At 40.4% G+C, this 21,642-nt stretch overlaps 2 pseudogenes; one reads left to right on the forward strand and one right to left on the reverse strand.

The window, feature by feature from the left end:
- Positions 1-934: 934 nt before the first annotated feature.
- Positions 935-20,466, forward strand: LOC129355721 (neuropilin-1a-like; annotated as a pseudogene).
- On the reverse strand, positions 17,408-19,486 carry LOC129355726 (tripartite motif-containing protein 16-like; annotated as a pseudogene).
- Positions 20,467-21,642: the final 1,176 nt, after the last annotated feature.

Raw genomic sequence — 21,642 nt, forward strand, 5'->3', positions numbered from 1 at the left:
GAACCGCCTCCTTTCAGATTAAACAGCACTCACACTCCACACACTTTTTATTTATCTACTCTGATCACAGTTTCATGATTATAAAAGGAAAACTGTTTCCAAGGAATGTGATTCTGATACTGAGACTTACAGATAAAGAGACGCGTTTTTTTTTTTTTTGAGTATGTTAGACAGAAAAAAAGATCACAATTTGCTATTAGAAATATAAAAGTAATTGAGTTTGACTGTGTTCATCTTAGCTGACTTGCAGTAAATCAAATCAACTGTAATTGAATTTTTTTTTCTATTTTAAGGCTGTCTGAAGAGTCTTGTGATGTCGATCAGATAGTGACTATTTGTGCTTTAAAACACAAAGGGGTGTCCAAACTTTTTCCATTAGTGCCAAAATTGTTCACATGGAGAGCAGTCTTTTATTTCTTAAAACTGAAATTTTAACAATTTCAGTTTGCAGCAGAATTTTAGGAGAATTCTGCTCCTAAAATTTAACCAAAGTAAAAAAACAAAAACTTTTGCTGCATTAGTCAGTCAGTTAGTTAGTTTAGTAAAACTAAACCATTTGTTGAATTATGGATGAATCTCAGCATAGTCAATGAACCAATGAATGACGAGGAAAACAAACGCGCGCTCCTGGATTGGCTGGTTTACTAACTTAGTATTAGCATTAGCATTAGCATTAGCGGATCGTGACTAAGTATTTAGCTTCCCAATATGTGTTCTTTTTCAAATATTTTAGATAAGCTCATTTTAAAAAAAGCGCAAATAAGCAGATTTTTGGCAAACAATTTGTAATTCCAGAAATAAATCTACAACTAGGCTGAAACGAGGAATGAATCAACTTTACAAAACAAGGAGACATGTATCAGGCTTTACTGACCTAAACAGAACCTTCCTGGAAGCCATTTTGCTGACCTGTTGCAGTTTTCTGTGTCTGCAGGTCGACCTGGGCTTCCTCAGGTACGTCACCAGCATCGGGACCCAGGGAGCCATTTCAATGGAGACCAAGAAGCATTACTACGTCCGCTCCTACAAAGTGGACCTGAGCACCAACGGAGAGGACTGGATCACCGTGAAGGAGGGCTCCAAACAAAAGGCAAAGATCAGCTGTTTTAATTCACTGTCTGGATACGTGTTATTATCTTTGCTATTTACCTTGAAAAGGCTTGTATCTCTCAGGCCAGTATGCTTCTCTACTTCTTTTGATGGATTTGTTTTGTTTCGCAAAATATCAGTTTTACAGATTTGGTGACCTTTTCTTGCAGACTAAATGAATTGACAGAAAGCAACTAAAAAAACATAAATATTGTTGGTTAAAATGCAAAAATCTGAAATATAAAATATGCCATTTACAGAGAGTGATTAATTCGAACAACAGAGTGTTTTTAGAAAATTTTTGTCTTTCTAGAAAAATAAGGTCTGGAATTTGAAAAAAATTTTCAGAAAATGTTTCCACTTTTTTTTTTATCCAGGCCTGGGAAATGGTTAAAAAATTATAGACTGCATGGGAAGCTTGTTATTGTGAGTGTATCTTAAGTTAATTTTTAAAAATGTAAGTTGACCTTAAATACTTTTATTAATCTTTGATTTTATCTAAGTCTTCACTTCTTCCTGTGACTTCAGATTACTGCTAATTAGCTGCTAATATCTAGCTTTGAAATATGCTAAACTAGCTAAATGGCTAGCTAGGTAGCCAACTCGTTTTTATTTTATACTTTGTATCTTACCAGCATACTAAACTGCAGCCTTTGAACACTTTATGATAACCAGCTCAATTCACACTTTTTCTGTCACAATATTTAGTTGGTTTTCTAAGATTGTTTAGCAATAAAGAGTCTGTCAACAACAACAAAAACTATTTTTTATTCTTGTATTTCCAGATCTTTTGGGGAACCACAATCCAACAGACGAAGTCCGTGCCTTCCTCCCCAAACCCACTCTGACCCGATTCGTTCGTATTCGCCCGCTTACCTGGGAGCAAGGCATCTGCATGCGCTTTGAGGTCTACGGCTGCAGAATATCAGGTGTGAGGCAGAAGTCCATGCTTATCCTCTGATTCAGCCTCATTCTGTGTGTTTCTCCTCATTTACTGACATCCATGCTTGTTTTGATTTGTTTTTCCATAATTCCATGATTTGTTTTGACTTTTCCATAAACATTTATTTTGCTGGTTTTTCTGCACATCATGTATCAACCTTATTCTGTTATCAATCGAGTAGCTACACTCCAACTGCGTTCTGTTGATTTTAAATAATTATTACTTCCAAAGTGAGTGAAATCTCCCAAATGAAGGACACATTATTCATTACACTAAAGCTGCGGGATCATTCTGGCTCATTAATCATCCTCAGACATTATTCCCCGTCTCTGATGTGAAACTCTCAGAAGGAGGTCTGTGAAGTTGATGCAGCTGGGTGGAGATCTGGCTGCTCTGGACCGGGCTATGCATACATTTAAGTTGTTCTCCACTAGAGAGGACGTTTTGTACCCTTAGCTCTGGTTCTGCAGCCAAATCAACATTTATAGGTCTAACTAGTTGAATTACCTTGTTGAATTGTAGTTGTAAACCTATAAGTGTAAATATTACGGAAAAATTTTAAAGTAAAATTAATTAACTGTATTTGATTATTTTCACAGAGTTATTATGTCATATCCAGCTTAACAGTGTTTGGCACCAGCCAGATAAAATATTGGACTTTCCTTAGGATTTATAAGCTTTGCTAAATCATATGTAATCATGTTAATGTATTTATGTAAGTCTTATTAAATACTAACTTGTTTCAAATTTTGTAAAAATCGACATTTATTTCCTAACCAACAACATATTGCATATTTTGAAGAGGCAATAATGAGATTTCAAAAAAGGATTTGCAATTTGACACAATCTGAAAATGAAATTATCCTAAGATCCAATCTATAAATATTCCAATAAGCAATAAAAAAGTAAAACAGATCATGAAAACTATTTCTATGTCTGGGAATGAGCATTAAAAGTATGATTTAAGCTGAATAAAGGTTGAACTTTTAATCAAAATTTTTCTGACCAACTTAAACCCATTTTAGAAGAATTGCTTGTTACCTTGTTAAAAGATCATATGTAGAGTTTGAATCGACTTCATCAATTTGAATGAATCCATTGTGGAATTTTCTGATCAGTTTTGAGTTTTGGTTCCGTATTTAAATTCCCGGTTCTCTGCTTCCTCTGTTTTCTCTCTGCTGTCCCGTCTTTCAGACTACCCGTGCTCGTCGATGTTAGGCATGGTGTCGGGGCTGATCTCTGATCCTCAGATCAACGCTTCGTCCTTCGCCGACCGGGGCTGGGTGGCCGAGAACGTCCGGTTATTGACGGGCAGGTCGGGATGGACCGGGCAGCAGTCCAAGCAGCCTTCAAGAACGAGTGGCTGCAGGTGAGTCTGCAGCTAAGCCGACTTGGATTACCTGGCAAAACCTCTCAATGGTCTGAGATATGAGTATTGTACAATTTATGAAGTGGATTAAAGGGAATCTATTACGTAAAATTAACTATTTGAGTTTTTTTAATACCATTTAGGTCTCAACTGCTTCTAGAAAAGTCCAAACACTAAACCAAACTGAATTTTTGGTACCTTTTTGGAAAAATCACATTAGAAAGGCTTGAAGGAAATGACAATGCTTGAAATGGCTTCCTCAATTTTTGTAAAAATGTTTTGTAATGAGAAGATTATTCATGTCATGACCTACATGATGGAAAAGTTCATCTTCTTCATACTATACTGACCAACATTAACCTGTTCAAGGAAGCATAATTAGTTACCTTGAAGATATTTTTGTTTGCATTTCTAAAACAGCAAAAGAAAATCTAAATGTGTGTGAATTAAAGTGACTTTAACACACCAACATTCAATGTGGTCTGGGTCAGGTTGTATTTTATATGCATATAATCCTACAATAGAGGGTAATGATTACATTTCCTTCCTTGCAGGTGGATCTGGGCCAGGACAAGATACTGAGCGGTGTGGTGATCCAGGGAGGAAAACACCACGACCGCAACGTTTACATGAAGAGGTTCAAGGTCGGCCACAGCCTGGACGGTGAAACCTGGACGGTCATTAAGGAGGAGAACACCACCAGGCCGAAGGTCAGCTCACTCACGCTGATTTAAAACTGTTCTGATTTCAGCTGGCAGGCAGGGCGGGCTCAGCATGTAAGTTGCTGCTTCTGGGTAAAAGGAAAGCTTAGAGCGATGGGGAAGAGTTGTTACTGAAGCAAAAGACAAAACATGAAACACCGTACAAGATGGTTCTGGATAGAAGCGACGCCATCTTGGAGCAGCTCTGAGATCAGCGGCTGCTCATTGACATGAGAGGGAGTGAATGGTTTGGACTTTAGATTCAGTTTCTGACTGGCTTAAAGGTTTTCAGGACAACTTCAGCTGACAATAGGGCAACTGGAGATATCTAAATAGGAAATATCAGGGAATCCATCTGTTTCTGAGGAAATGGTTGGTTGGTTGGTTGGTTGGTTGGTTGGTTGGTTGGTTGGTTGGTTGGTTGGTTGGTTGGTTTGGCTGGTTGGTGGTGGTGGTTGGTGGTTGGTTGGTTGGTGGTTGGTTGGTTGGTTGGTTGGTTGGTTGGTTGGGTTTGGTTGGTTGGTTGGTTGGTTGGTTTGGTTGGTTGGTTGGTTGGGTTGGTTGGTTGGTTGGTTGGTTGTTGGTTGGTTGGTTGGTTGGTTGGTTGGTTGGTTGGTTGGTTGGTTGGTTGGCTGGACAGTTGGTTGGTTGGTTGGACGGTTGGCTGGACAGTTGGTTGGTTGGTTGGTTGGTTGGTGGTTGGGGTTGGGTTGGGTTGGTTGGTTGGTTGGTTGGTTGGTTGGTTGGTTGGACAGTTGGTTGGTTGGTTGGTTGGTTGGTGGTTGGTTGGTTGGTTGGTTGGTTGGTTGGTTGGTTGGACGGTTGGACAGTTGGATCAATAGATGGGTCGGTTGATTGGTTGATTGGTCGGATGGATGATGGATTGATAGATTGTTGGTTGTCGCCTCTACCTTGAGGAATGATGAACGACTAAATGGCTGTAGAACCTGTAGAACCTGATCTGCTATAGAACCTGACCTGGTTCTGTGTTTCTCTTTAGATCTTCATTGGGAACCAGAACCATGAAACCCCGGAGATGAGGCCACTCGGCCCGCTTCTGACCCGGTTCATCCGGATTTACCCAGAGAGGGCAACAACAGAGGGCATCGGCCTCCGACTGGAGTTGCTGGGCTGCGAACAGGAAGGTCAGTCTGAGTCATCCAACCATCTGAACATCCATCCAACCATCTGAACATCCATCCATCCATCCAAAAACACTACAAAGGTTTCTGCTGTCTTTCAGCCGCTCTACTAAAGTAATACTAACACCGAAGGTAATATTGTATTTACTCTTAATTAGATCAAATATTCCTTCTTCATTATTGATAACTTTGCATGAACTTGCTGTTGGTTTTTGTTTTGCTAACTCCTTCGAGGTTTGAGCTGAAAGCCATGCAGGTTAGTCTCCGCGCTGCTGCTGCAGGGAGAATGGGAGGGAAGGCAGGGCACGACCTCTCACAGGAGGAGAGCGGGGAACAGATGAAGCCAGGAAGTGGAGGATCTGGTTGCCCTGCAGGGAGACTGATAAGAAGCAGCCAAAAGCAGATGAGATATGTTTTATATGAGGGTGAAAGAGAGCAGAACAGCAGAAAGTGGATAAGAAATCAGTCTGAGTTGAAAAAAAAACTCTTCCAAGCTGTTAAAAACTAAAACTCTTTGGAGCTAAATTCCAAAATGTAAGATCACTCTTTCGCGTTTATGTTTTCACCGAAAAGACAAGAAGAATGCGCTGAGCAGAAGGGAGCTTAACGAGCTTCGTGATGCGCCTGCAGATTGGTTGAAAGTTAAATCGTCCTCGCTGCTATGAGAACAAACCTCCATCCATCCCACTCAGGATGTCACAAACACACTTTAATTGCGTCTCGACCATCTGGGAACCAGAGCCCGTTGTTGTTGTGGTTCAAGTTCGGTTGATTTTATTACCATAAAACATGGATTTTATTTGCAAAAAAGAGAAAACTTACTTTAGTTCGGGGAAACTTTGTAATTTTCTGAACCATTCCGGGTCAATTCAACTAACCCTGTACATCTTCAGAGGACATTTCTTTTTATTTTAAATTTGATGAAAATTATTAATGGTTTGGTTTTTTTTGCAATGGAAAGTGTTAGATATATCACAAACTATCATAATAAGAAGAACCAAATTAATCCAGAGCCTTTTACTGATAACTTTTCTCACCCAAATCAGCTTTTATTTATTTTGTTAAACTCACTAACACCGCTTTGGAAGAAAGTGACCCAAGTCTTCTTTTATTGAGAATACATTTGTTCAGCTGAAAGAATTTGAAAACTAGATATCTTTCTATAATCTAGAAAATGTTTAAAATCCTAGTAGTACTTTTGACCTGATGATTTTGACATGATGTTTCCTACCCAAAACTTTACCAGAACTTACCGCATACTTTCTGCATCTTACGTGTTCTTCAGCTCATAAATTACATTTTTAACCCTAAATGGTTTGCAAGAACTTACATTTAGAGCACAGATGTACATTTGTAATTTAGAGGCAGCTAAAAACCAAAGCTAACTAATGAGCTAACCCTAAAGCACTAACTATAAACATTAGTTCTGCTAATGCTAAAGCACTAACTTCAGTCATGTTCCAGTCCATGTATCAACAGCAACACGTTATATTACCGTCAATAATAGAAATACATTAAGATACAAATAAACAAATAATTCCTTTTTTAAATAAGAAAATTAATATTTTATTGTCTAAAATGCAATAATATATAATATAGCTTATTTTTTATGGAACGCTTGCCGCTTAAAAATTGACATTTACCGGTACATAAAAAAACTTCAGTCTTTCCTGCTTTACTTAACATCAGCGAAGCTTAGGGCTATCTGCTGGTTATTCTTTTATTAATCAATTAATAATTGGATGGCCAAAGATGCTTAATTGGACTTTTTGCCTAATTTGAACGTGGTGAATCAAAAACTGACATATGCATACAGTTTTTTTTTATCTTTAGTGTAAAATGTGTATATTTTGTATATGTACTCCGAATACTTCAGTTAGCAATTAATCGATAACTTAATTATTTAATTCATAGTCGATTAATCGCAGTTAATCGTTTCAGTTCTAGTTTATGGTTTACTTTTTAAATCTTTCACGATGCAAATTGAAGTAAATATGAGATATTTTGTGACTTCTGCTACATAAAAAAACACATTTCTGAAAGTTTTTGTCAACCTAAATTGTGAGTTCAGCGCTTTTAGTCTTTTGTACAAAATGCAATATTTTTTTAATTTGTTTTCCAGAGAAAACCACAACAGGGCCTCCCACCACCAGCGCGCCGTCCACCACGCCGCCCATGACCACGTTCGGTGCCACCACCGCAGCGCCGACACGCATCCCACCACCATGTCGTGTCCGGAGTGCCAGGAAAGGGAGCAGGACTCCGAAACGGAGAGCACTCTGGTCTACAACGAACATTTTGGTAGGATGACACGAACAAATCAAAATGCATGGTCAGAGGAAACACCAGTACATTTAAGGAAGTATGGGACACATTCATGCAATTTTAGAAACGTAACCAACTGAAATTAATCTGTGGAATGGAATATTAATAATATTAATTTATATAACTAATATTTAACAGAGTGACACTTTATCTAGGCATAGTTTTTAGTACTTTTAGTATTTATACTTTATTTTTAACATGTGTTCTTGTTTTATTACCGTTACTGTCTTAATTTTATTTTCTCTTCTTTTATTTTATTTTATATCCAGAATGTTGGTTGTGGACTGGGGATGTTCAAAACTGAACATCCCCAGCCTGAACTTTGTTTAAAAGTTCAGAAATTATATTGTTAAAAATAATAAAAACACAACTTTCCCTTTTAGAGCTGCTCCTTTAAACATTTGCAGATTTTTATTTCTCTCCAATAACTTAGATAAATATTATTTGAATAATTAATTGAGCTTTTTGTTCTGTTTGATAACTACGGTGAACTGCAATGTATGAATGATTTAAGTTGTTTTTAAGTGCTTTTAGATTAAATTTTTTGTGAATTGGCGCTATAAAATAATGTATATATTATTTTTTAAATAACTATGAAATCCAGCTCCCACTTAGACTTAAACTTTTCCTCAAATTATGAAGGAAAATCTGCATCTTATTTATTTTTGAACATGAGCAACACGTATTTCAGCTGAAAAAAGTTATTTTGGACTAAATTATGAATTTAACTATCAGATTATTCTGACCATTCAGTATTGGAGGCCTTGATTAGGAAACTGAATTATTATGTTCTTGTTTTTTGTTGAGATTCAGGTATTTTGTGTTTGTGTTGACATGTGTGTGGTTGGGACGTGTCTTTCTGACCTTTGACCTAACCCTGACCGTCCCATCTGTCTGTAACAGGAATCGTCATGACCCCCAACCCCAATGTTGACATTCCAGGTGAGGATATTCTCCAAAACGTTCCTCCATGTTACAAAGTCTGTCCTATAAAATCTGTCACATCGCAGGTCAAGCTACATCATTTTTAACTAAAGCTAAATATATATAAAATGATGAAATCTGCTCAAAGTTTATGATTTTCAAATTAATTTAACCACTAAACATGCTTAGATTTATTTGTCTTATATTATAAGTTTGGTGACATATGAGAGATGTTGGAGTAGGGGTATGAAGGATGTTAGAGCTGGTTTGAACTTCCTGCTCTTTGCTCGTCGTTCAAGTTGTATTTAACCATTTTAGATGCTAAACAGCTGTTGTACAGACACCCGGTTGCCATGGCTACGTAAAACTAGAAATGGTCCATTTCTAGTTTACATAGAATTTTATTTTAGTTTATTTTTTAAAAGATGGAACAAAAATCCTTCCAGCTGCACGGCATCCAAAGCCATTGGGGAACATTTGTCCAAAAATGATTGTTAATCCAAAAAATTCTGAACAAAAGTCAACAAAAAGAAGAAATCAAGCTAATGTAAAGAAAATGTTAACAAACTGCAGAAAGACCGAGATTTAACCACTGCGGGACCTTGTAAAAGTTCTCCTCTCCCTTAAATACACCAGATTTTGTGGCCTAACTGGAAGATTTTAGTGGGAAAAGTTCATCCGTCACAGAAGCCAGACTGGGGGGAAAAACAAACCGAAAGAAAAAAGGGGGGATAATAAAAGAGAAGAATGGAGGGAGGATTTCTCCTGGAGAGAAAGAATAAAAGCCTCCTGGGTCTCAATTAGCTGAGCTGAAGCATCACACAAGGCAGTTTGGGGTCTGCCAGTGCAGCTCCACAGTCGTCTCTGCATCCTATTAGCCTGTAAAAAAAAAAACATGTCAAATTCACAGACCACTGAATGCATCTGAATGCTGCGGCTGAACTGCTGGCGCCTCTCCACTGCCAGACACATGCATGAACCCAACCTGATCCCAACCAGTTTGGGGAATCTTCCTAAAAGTGTTTCTCAGGTAGTGGCACAATTTACTGTCAGATAGATTACCGTTTACTTTTCATAACTCAGAGGCTACGTCAGGGAGTAGAAAATGTCAAGTCAAGGTTATTTGTGAAGCACATTTCAGGAACAAGGATATTTTGCGCCTGCGCACAACGCTGGAGGGCAAAAAACGCCGATGTTGTTTTTTACTAGCCGCAGAACGCTTATGTTGACAAAATGAAACCTGAAACATGAAGGTATTATTGATTCAGTGCAGTTCACCAAAACAGAAAATAATCCAGAAAACCACATATTTCTCACTCCCTGTGTCAGCTGTGCTACACACAGACCGGTTGCCATAGAATCTGACAACAACGCCACCTTTTGAAACAGGATTCAGCAACTGAGCTGAACATCAAGAACCGAACATCCAGTCACGTTTTCAGGCTTGACGTTGGTTTTGAGATCATTAATAAGTGACTGTTGTGGTAGATTAGCTCCTGCTGCTGTTAGCTAATCTAACTCTGCGGCGTTAGATTAGCTAATCTCACTCTGCGGCGTTAGATTAGCTAATCTGACTCTGCGGCGTTAGATTAGCTAATCTGACTCTGCGGCGATAGATTAGCTAATCTGACTCTGCGGCGTTAGATTAGCTAATCTGACTCTGACTCTGCGGCGTTAGATTAGCTAATCTGACTCTGCGGCGCTAGATTAGCTAATCTGACTCTGCTGCGTTAGATTAGCTAATCTGACTCTGCGGCGTTAGATTAGCTAATCTGACTCTGCGGCGTTAGATTAGCTAATCTGACTCTGAGGCGTAAGATTAGCTAATCTGACTCTGCGGCGTTAGATTAGCTAATCTGACTCTGCGGCGTTAGATTAGCTAATCTGACTCTGCGGCGTTAGATTAGCTAATCTGACTCTGTGGCGCTAGATTAGCTAATCTAACTGCGGCGTTAGATTAGCTAATCTGACTCTGCGGCGTTAGATTAGCTAATCTGACTCTGCGGCGCTAGATTAGCTAATCTGACTCTGCGGCGTTAGATTAGCTAATCTGACTCTGCGGCGTTAGATTAGCTAATCTGACTCTGCGGCGTTAGATTAGCTAATCTGACTCTGCGGCGTTAGATTAGCTAATCTGACTCTGCGGCGTTAGATCAGCTAATCTGACTCTGCGGCGTTAGATCAGCTAATCTGACTCTGCGGCGTTAGATCAGCTAATCTGACTCTGCGGCGTTAGATTAGCTAATCTGACTCTGCGGCGTTAGATTAGCTAATCTGACTCTGCGGCGTTAGATTAGCTAATCTGACTCTGCGGCGTTAGATTAGCTAATCTGACTCTGCGGCGTTAGATTAGCTAATCTGACTCTGCGGCGTTAGATCAGCTAATCTGACTCTGCGGCGTTAGATCAGCTAATCTGACTCTGCGGCGTTAGATCAGCTAATCTGACTCTGCGGCGTTAGATTAGCTAATCTGACTCTGCGGCGTTAGATTAGCTAATCTGACTCTGCGGCGTTAGATCAGCTAATCTGACTCTGCGGCGTTAGATCAGCTAATCTGACTCTGCGGCGTTAGATCAGCTAATCTGACTCTGCGGCGTTAGATTAGCTAATCTGACTCTGCGGCGTTAGATTAGCTAATCTGACTCTGCGGCGTTAGATCAGCTAATCTGACTCTGCGGCGTTAGATCAGCTAATCTGACTCTGCGGCGTTAGATCAGCTAATCTGACTCTGCGGCGTTAGATTAGCTAATCTGACTCTGCGGCGTTAGATTAGCTAATCTGACTCTGCGGCGTTAGATCAGCTAATCTGACTCTGCGGCGTTAGATCAGCTAATCTGACTCTGCGGCGTTAGATCAGCTAATCTGACTCTGCGGCGTTAGATCAGCTAATCTGACTCTGCGGCATTAGATCAGCTAATCTGACTCTGCGGCGTTAGATCAGCTAATCTGACTCTGCGGCGTTAGATTAGCTAATCTGACTCTGCGGCGTTAGATCAGCTAATCTGACTCTGCGGCGTTAGATCAGCTAATCTGACTCTGCGGCGTTAGATCAGCTAATCTGACTCTGCGGCCTTAGATCAGCTAATCTGACTCTGCGGCGTTAGATCAGCTAATCTGACTCTGCGGCGTTAGATCAGCTAATCTGACTCTGCGGCGTTAGATCAGCTAATCTGACTCTGGGCGTTAGATTAACTAATCTGACTCTGCGGCGTTAGATTAGCTAATCTGACTCTGTGGCGTTAGATTAGCTAATCTGACTCTGCGGCGTTAGATCAGCTAATCTGACTCTGCGGCGTTAGATCAGCTAATCTGACTCTGCGGCGTTAGATCAGCTAATCTGACTCTGCGGCGTTAGATCAGCTAATCTGACTCTGCGGCGTTAGATTAGCTAATCTGACTCTGCGGCGTTAGATTAGCTAATCTGACACTGCGGCGTTAGATTAGCTAATCTGACTCTGCGGCGTTAGATTAGCTAATCTGACTGCGGCGTTAGATCAGCTAATCTGACTCTGCGGCGTTAGATTAGCCTCCGCAAAATAACTTTATTTCAAGCAAGAAGCCGACAGGGGCAAATAAAATACGGACAGTGGAGAAAGAAACATCAATACAACAGCGAAGGGAATTTCAGAACATGCAAATTAAACTCTCAGATTTAAAATTGATGCTCGAGGTTTTACGTATTTGGACTGTTCACAGTTGCTATAGTAACGGTTGCCTGGGCGATAATGTCAACAAAAACCACAAGACTCGGTGTTACATTGTAACTAAAGGGGATTTAACACATTATATAAGAATGTAGTCTTTCACAGGCAGATGTAATCTGAATTGAAGTTAGCGCTTTAGCATTAGCTCCACTAAATGTGACGATGGGGCAGCACTTTAGCATTAGCAGAGCTATTGTTTGTCTGCAGGTAAGTTTTTAGTTAGCAGACGAACTGATATAACTACAAACTACATAACTACATGTAGGTATGTAGTTATGTATGGCTGCCATTTTACCCCAGGGAACATTTATATTTTAGCTTAGCAATGAACTAGCAACCAAGTCAAATTCAGTTCCCAAACCACCCAGCAGTTAGTGGAGACATTGAATGAAGCTTAAAAGTCAGGATTTCTCGTAGAGACATAAAACAGTGAAACCTGATCAATTTGGAGGTTTTCAACCTGGTTCAAACATGGCAGCATCTTGTAGTACCCATCCCTGGTCGGAGCGTTTTGTTCTGGAGAATAAATACTGAGTACAACTGAGTACACATGTTTTTAATAGAGATGCCACAAAATCCTGAGGCATTCTCCACCTGAGAGAATTAAACGAGTTGGTAAACACAGCGTGAGATTGGAGTATTCAACTTTATAAAGTTACTATATGATGCTTGGCTCCAGGAAGCTCCTAGTAATCCCTGCCTGGGCTTCCTGTTAGGTTTTACTGGAGCAGATGGGGGAGCTTTGTTTGAGAGGGGAGCTCATTAGTTAATAAAATACTTGGGATTCAGCTGAAGGATAATCAACTCCTTAAGGTTTTCTTTCAGAGCTGTTCTTTATGAAGATCACTTGGTGTTTCCTCAAAGCTTTGGTGCATTTTAAATGTTTGAAAACCAACAAACAGAAAGTAAAGTTCATCAACAAAACTGTCCATTTTCTCTTTATCAGTGATTATATTTAAGATATGCAATAAGCAGTAAGTCAGGGGTGTTCAAAGTGTGGCCCAGGGGCCTTTTTTGGCCTTTGGACTAATTTTGTGTGGTCCAAAACTGCGATTCAAAAATGACACAAATTTGATTATCATGTAATCTATTAATTACGTGATAAGTTAAAACAAACTCAATAATTTCCATTTATTTACCAACAACTGGATGATAAAAGATTTCAGACATCCTGGCCTTTTTGAAGAACAAATTTGTTTACAGAGACGTCATTATTCATTTCATTTGTTGCTCTTTTTTTTTTTTTTGCTTATTTATTTTGGATATTTAAAATGTCTTCCAGTTCCAGTGTAAAATGTTCATTAGAATTTAAAGTTTATTATCTTTGACAGTGTGTTTTTCCATTATTATGCCATTACCATTAAAAATGATCTGAAAACATCAACGTTGTCGTTTGTTGCAATAACTTCTATTTTATGACAGGCTCACTCAGGTCAATGTTTAGATTCAAATGGCTTTTTGTTTTGCCTTTCAGCTTACGTTTGGTTTGCCTGTAACTTCGACTTATCGTCGTTATGCGGTTGGACGAAGGACAGCGGCTCAGGAGCCGAGTGGTTCATCCAGAGCAGCGAGGCTCCGGTCCACAGAGGCCCGATGCTCGACCACACAGGTAGGCCACACATAAATGATAATAATAAAGTTTTTCCCTGCGACAGGCTGGCGACCTGTCCAGGGTGAACCCCGCCTCTCGCCCAGAACGCAGCTGGAGATCGGCACCAGCAACTCCCGACCCGTTAAGGGTGCTCAGAAAATGGATGGATGGAAGTTTATTCCAGGATGAAATATCCTCCTGGAACGAGCCATAGGACTCTGCTGAGCAAAGCATGTTCATAAAATCTTTAAATAACACATTTTATTCCCAAAGCAGCAGGAAAACAACAGCATTACTTTTTCTGTCACCACATAAAAACAGCTCTGGTCAGAGTTTACACTCAGATATAGTAAAAATTTCAGGTTTTTAATGATTTATTTGAACAATTTCTTCTGCAGTGAAATGATTCACATTCAGTTAAATCTCTAAACTTCTCATTGGTGATGTGATTATGATAGATAGAATGTTGGTGTAAAAAATCACATTTTCAACGTGACCAATTGACCAATAATCAATGCGAGGATTACGAGAGTTTCTTTCCTGGAACACAAAACTTACACTTGGGAACTTTAAGATTATTTTCTGGCAAATGGAAACCATATGGAACCTACAGAGAACTTCTCTGTGACTTACGGGTTGCTTTCCAGAACTTACATCAAACTTTTCTTCAACTATCGGTTTTCAGAAACGTTTGACGACTTTCTAGGATCTTTGTGATTCTATCCCAGAGCTTGTTTTCCCACGACCTGCAGAGTACCAGAACCTAATGTGTCACTTTCTATAACTATCTGTTTTCTGAAAATACAGGTTGCTTTCCAGTACTTAGAGAATGTTTTCTTTGGTTCGACATCGGCAGTTTTCCTTTCCAGAACTTTCTTTCTTGAATATGAGGTTTCCTGCAATCAATAAAGGTTTCAGGTTCTTTCTTGAACTTTCTGTTTCTCACGACCAACAACATACTAAACTGTAGCGAACAGATTACTTTTTGAGAATTTAAAGGTTACCTTCTCATGGAGTTGAGCAATAAATCGATGAGGTTATACAAACGTGAGCAATATCAACAGTAACTCGTTCACTGAACTCCAATCCAGAACCACACAGCATTCTGGGAGATAAAAGCTCAACGTCTCACATCAACTAACTCTCTCCACTCTTTGGTTACAGAGCAACAGCCTGTTGCGTAACTTGTGCCACAGCAGTTTAAGGTTTTGTTTACAATTTAAAAGTAAAAAACGACGGCGTGGAATGAAACTGTGGATAAAATGGGACATTTTTACCTTTTTAAAATGCAAATAGTTAAGGCTTTATGTGTAATTTTAGTCATGTGTTGATTGAAAATCTGTCCAGGTTGAAGTTATTTATGGTAATATAGTTATCATAAATTACATATGATGACAATAACCTCCACAATGAGAGATTTTCCTATAAAATCTTCCTTCCTGTCTGTAAAGCAGCTGAAAGCTTTCAGAAATCCAGAGGTTTAAAACTCCTGATAATAAGCAGGATGCTGAACAGAGCGAACCTTCAGAAGTTCGCAGCCTTTCAACATTTCTCTAAGCAATGAAACAACCTTGAAGTGTTCGACTTTTTTTCTGAAAAAATCTCAACACAGAAATCCATCAGCATGCTTCACCTCTCTGGCCTTCTTCTCCATTGCATGGGTTTGATGGATGTTTGCGTGGAGGCGACAGCAGCGCCGAAATGAATGATTTCTCCTTGATTCTTTGACTTAACCAGATCACAAGTAAAAAAATGAGCTCTTTATAACGGCAGGGCTGACTTTCTCCTGATACCCGATCCTTTGTTTTCCCTGAAAAACCTTGTGAAGTCCTTGATGTCTTCGGAGTGTTTGAGGCAGATATTCGAAAAGTGAAAAGACTCTTTGACCAGAACACCCTTGAGAGCATTGTGGGCTTTTTATAAAGCGCCTTTTTCTCACTGAGAAATATGAAGGAACAAAAACTTGCATGTTTCATTCATGAAGCCTCTTCTGCAGCTCATCTCTGTCTGCCATTGTTTGTGTTCTGCTGCCCCCTGCAGGCGGTTCAGGGAACTTCATCTACATGCAGCTGACAGACACAATCACACCCAGTAAGCCTGGAGAGGAGCAGAGCAGGGAGGAGAAGGTGGCCCGGCTGGTCAGTTTATCCATCAGCACGTCGGACGCCAGCCTCTGCATGTCCTTCTGGTACCAGATGGCCGCCGAGCGCGGAGGGGCGCTCCACATCAGCTATCGCCACGACCACGACGACAAGGTCCAGGTCCTGTGGATGAAGAGCGGCCATCAGGGCAGCAGGTGGAGGGAAGGCCGTGTCTTACTTCCTCAAACAAGACTCTCTTATCAAGTAAGGAGCGTCTGCAGCAGCTGAGGAAAAATGAAAATGGCGGGTTTGTGTTGACAGAAACAAAAAGAGGCTCAGCCTGAGACGTTTCTGCCAGTTACAACATCATTAACTTATGGATGGACTGACATTTGGATCAGAAACAAGCAAAATTTATGGACCAAATCATTTTTACAGACATCCAGGGTTTCCTCTACACTGCAAAAAACAAACTCTTATCTAAGGTTTTTGGTTTAGTTTGACAAAACTAACTCAAAATATTGATTAAGATGTACTGGTTGTAGGAGAAATGATCTACCATTGGAAGAAGTAATTTTAACTTAAAATGACCTTGTTCCTTTGGCATTTCACTTAGGAATTGACATAAACAAGCTCATTGTCTTGCTGACAATTGTTGTAAATTAGTCTTTATTCATATTAATTATAATATCTGCACTAGAAACTAGACCGAAAAAGACTTTGTCAAAGTGCCTCTTTAAAAAGGCCATTCAGCACCATTCGAAAAGCTTGTTTATTTGTTGATTGAACTTCCTGTTTGCTGCCGTTTCCAGGTGTTGGTGGAGGGAATCGCAGACAGACGCAGCACAGGCCACATCGCGGTGGATGACATCCAAATCATGGACGAGCTCAACATTCAGGACTGCAAGGGTTTGCATTGATAATACGTTAGCAGTATTACGGGGGAATAAACCTTCAGGAACTGGATTAACTTGTTCTTAATTCTTGTTTTGTCTCCAGATCCAGAAGCTCCAACATCTCCACCCACTAAGATCTTAATGCTACGTAAGTGACGTGTGTTTCACTTCCTGGTCATGTTTATTTTGACACATTTGTGAGTAAAATGTTTCATTTTAAACCAAGAACGTCTTTGCAGAGTCTCAGCAAATGTGCAAATACATAATATTTTTAATTGTTATGACCTTGTGTATGCTCCTTATTCAATAGACAGGATTGGGCAAAAGTTTTGAGTCATTTCTTTCCATATTTCTTTGATCAATACTTCTCCATGATTTCTGCTAAAGTTTTGAGATTTTCCTTTGGTGATTCTATCTAATCAATGATTCTTCCATCCAATCATCCATCCAGGCATAAACTAGCACAACTTTCCAGGACGGGAACTTGATCCTAAAAATAAATGTAATCCATTTTAACTCAGGTCAGATTGTTGCTGTGTACTTTAGATGTGGATTTTTTCTTCTCCTGCATCACCTGACCCCTTCTGAAGGAAATGTTTCTGCACTTTAGACGATAAAACACGTAAAAAATTAAGAAAAATAAGTCAAAGTGTTTCTGTAATCAAGTTGCTTTATTGAAGAAAGCCAAAGAGACACAACAGCAGACATTTATTTTACTGATATTGACATAAAGATTTACAAGAAAACAGTTCTAAGTTTATGGTAGTTTCTTTGACTCACAATAAAGAAATCAACATGAAGTAAGTTCAGTTCATTTCAATCTCAGTTGATTTAAACAACAACAACATCCTAATAGCTCAACAGAAATATGAAAGCAAAACTATGAGATCCCAGAGAAGTTTAGATTTTCTTGTGTTATGTTAGAATGAAAGAAAACATCAGCAGTGGTTTTCTTCACTTAATACCCTTAAACCATAAAAATCAGCAACAAAACAGTAGAACAGACATCAGAATAATGAACCCTGATCAACGATCAGAGAGAAAATCTAGTTGGGTTTACAGAACTCGGCAGAACATCCAGTGTTATAAACATAAACTCCAGCCAGTAGAGGTTCAGTGAATCTGGTCTGGACTCTGTGGATCAGAGTCATGGATCCAGAGACGCTGTAGAAGGACAGAATACCTGCTCTGTGATCCAGGTTACACTCCCACTCTGGAGGAAACCGGACCTAAGACGGAGGTCCAGATGTTGTTGTGACCAAATTTGGAATGATGACAATTTAATGCCCACGATTTGCCATAATCTCCAATTAAACATTCCTTTCCTATTCCTACTCTGCTGATATTCTTGTATGTGACTCCGATGATAGTTGTTCCTCCTCTCCTCTCCACCTCCCAGTAACAATGTCCAGTCAGACTCTCTTTACTCAGAACCTGATAGTAATGACTGAATCTGTCTGGATGTCTGGGATAAGACTGAGATTGACCCATCAGTGTCACCTTCCTGTTTCCCTCTGATAGTAACAGCTCTGCATTTGCTGTGTTTGGATCCAGAGTGATTTCACATGAATACCTCAAGAAATCAGCTCTGCTCTTTGGTTCTGGTTCTGACAGTAGAACATCCACCTCAGTGACATCAGTGAGATGTTTGTCCATGAGTCTCTCAGGACGTCCTGTAGTTTGTCTCTGAGCTCTGACACAGCTGCTGCCACGTCCTCAAAGTGTCTCAGAGGACGGATGTTGATGCTGGATGAGTGTGTGGACTCACTGAGTGCTGGCAGTGAGGGGTAGTTGAGGAGAAACTGGCTGTGATCCTCTGTGTGTGAGAGCTGCTCCAGCTCAGCGTCTTTCCTCTTCAGCTCAGTGATCTCCTGCTGCAGCTTCTCCTCAACATCTTTGACTCGACTCACTTCAGTTTCCTGCTGGGATCTGATCTGCTGCTTCACATCAGAGCTTCTTTTCTGGAGGAGACGGATCAGCTGGGTGAAGATCTCCTCACTGTCCTCCACTGTTTTATCAGCAGAGTGATTGATGGCCTCCACCTCCTGCTGAAGCAGCTTCACATCTTTCTCTCTGTCCTGGATTCTACTGGATGTTTCCTCGTCTCTCCTCCAGCTCTCTCTGCCTCTCAGCTCTTTCTGCTGCAGCTGACACTGTGTCGTGGCCTTTATGTTCATCTATAGTGCAGAGATAACAGATACACTTCTGATCAGTGCGGCAGAAGATATCAATCACCTTACCATGCTTAGAGCAGATGTTCTCCCGGAGGTTCTGGTTCGGTTCCACCAGCTTGTGTTTCTTTAAAGGAGCCACGTCATAATGAGGCTGAAGGTGTTTCTCACAATAAGAGGCCAGACAGACTAAACAGGACTTGATGGCTTTCAATTTTCTTCCAGTGCAGAAATCACAGGCTACATCTTCAGGTCCAGCATAGCGGTGATCAGCAGGAGCAGCTGGGAGTTCAGTCTTCTTCATCTGCTCCACTAAAGCTGCTAGCATAGTGTTCTTCTTTAGCACAGGCCTCGGTGTGAATGTCTCCCTGCACTGAGGACAACTGTGGATTCCTTTCTGATCCTCTCCATCCCAGTGGGTTTTAATGCAGTTCATACAGTAGCTGTGTCCACAGGGAATAGTCACCGGATTCTTCAGTAGATCCAAACAGATTGAACAGCATAAAGTTTCTTGATCCAGCTGGTTGTGCTCCATTCTGGCTCTTATTTACAGTGTCTGTGTGAGTTTACTGAAAACAGCAACCAGTTTGAGCTCTGATCTGTGACTCACATCTCAGTGCAGAGAGGCTGCAGCCAATCAGGTTTCACCTTCAGCTGCTGGTTCCTCCCAGCTTCAAGGCGTGTTTGAATAGCAAAGTGAGTCTGAGGGAGAGGCTGGAAGAAGATTAAGCAAATGAATGATATTAGGAGTCAGTCTGTCTTGTAATGAAGAAAAGCAGCAATGTCAGTGCGGTCATTGGCTCAACATTACAAGAACCGGTTCTTCTGTAGAACCAGTTTTCAAAATATTGGTTAATGTTTCTTTCATAATGTTTTAAAAGCAACTCTAGACAGTTGGTTTTTCGTCTTGACTTAAAGGATTCAGTGTTTCAGCTGTTTTACAATTTTCTGGAAATTTGTTCCAGATTTGTGGTGCATAGAAGCTGAATACTGCTTCTCCATGTCACTAGTTAATACCCATAATTACTGAGTTAGTTGAAAATATTTCCTGATCTCCACCATCTAATTGAAACGTCTTCTTGTCCCTTGCAGCCATGGACTCCCTCTCTCAGGAAACGGGTGAACTGGGCCGGCCGGGCAACATGCTGAAGACGATAGACCCCTCCTCATCACCATCATCGCCATGTCGGCTCTGGGCGTCTTCCTGGGCGCCATCTGCGGCGTCGTGCTGTACTGCGCTTGCTCGCAGGGCAGCATGACCGACAGGAACTTATCCGCCCTGGAGAACTATAACTTTGAGCTGGTGGACGGCGTCAAGCTAAAGAAGGACAAGATAAACGGACAGACGAACAACTACTCAGAGGCGTGAAGGCGCAGGGGCCAGAGCTTTGGCAGCTCCGCTAGCGGACACGTTACAAGCAGCCAATCACGGGGCTGAAGCCACTAATGGGACGGCAGGGTGGGCTAACAGTGAGCCAATTTCATTTTTATTTCTCAGGAGCGTTGGTGGAAGGGACTCACCTGTAGGGGGCACTGTATAAAGAACCTGTACAGCAAAAAAGAAGAAAAACTAAGGATTCTCTTTGTTTTTCGGCGTGCTTTGTTGATTTTATGTAATCACATGCTGGTGTTGAGACCAATTCAGACGAAAGTATCATTAGTGAACTTTGCAGAAAGATTTAATGTTTCTGTTTGTGGTTTTTTCTCGTCTTTTTGTTCGAATGTTTTGAAGAATGAGCGAAGCTAGCTTAACGCGTGTGCAAGTGTGTGTGACGTCTCACTCATATACATCCGCATCTGAGTTGTGTCTGACGATACAAACCGTGTGTGTGTGATCTTGACGCAGGACCACTGACCTGCTCCGACAGTGCCTTTCTTTTCCTGTTTTTTGTTGCCTTGTTTTCTGCTGGTTGTTTTCCCATCGGCTGGATTCTGTCCAGGGTTTATACAAACTACGGGAAAGGTTTCCAGACTGTGTCTGTAAAGCAGCATCTTTTTATTGCTGTAATTTTACCATAAAACAGCATCTGGTTGCACTGGCATTCACTCAGCTGTTGAGTTCCAGGTTTATATCCGCAGAACTGAAGAAAACTATGAAAATTCCCAATATGGTAAATGTGTAGGAGCCCTGAATGCCTCATATTCATGGCACATGACACATCCAACGTATTGTACATAGGTTTTAATATATATTGAGCGCCCTTTTCTATAGAGGAAGACGCCAGTGCTGCAGTATCCTTTCTGTGTTCACACCAGTCTCTGAAGGATGTTACCATCCCTGGAGATTCAGAGGAGAAAATGCACCAATGAAAGGGAATTTATGTCTTAACAGGGTAAAAACACAACCTCAGCAGCTACAGACAGAAAGTCAAAGGGGTTTCATTGATTACACTTGGATCTGGCTGGACACATTGTTAAACTGCCTCCAACGCTTCATTTTGTGTGAATGTAATGTTGAGGTACCAGAATACAAACTACATGGACTGGATGTAACAACATGGCCGCCGCAATGCCGCTGCAGAAACTCTGGTGATAATGAAACAACACATTGAGTTAACATTCTTTTCAGAAAGGTAAATGACTGATTTAAATTTGCATGACTTTGTAATGCAAATTTAGACTTAATTTGCATTACAGATCCTGAATTTTAACTAATTTTCATTGTTTTCTGGGAAATCGTTGTTTTAGACTTTCCTGCTGCCCATC

The sequence above is a fragment of the Poeciliopsis prolifica genome, unplaced genomic scaffold, assembly GCF_027474105.1.
Source record: "Poeciliopsis prolifica strain line A6 unplaced genomic scaffold, Auburn_PproV2 SCAFFOLD143, whole genome shotgun sequence".
NCBI lineage: Eukaryota > Metazoa > Chordata > Actinopteri > Cyprinodontiformes > Poeciliidae > Poeciliopsis > Poeciliopsis prolifica.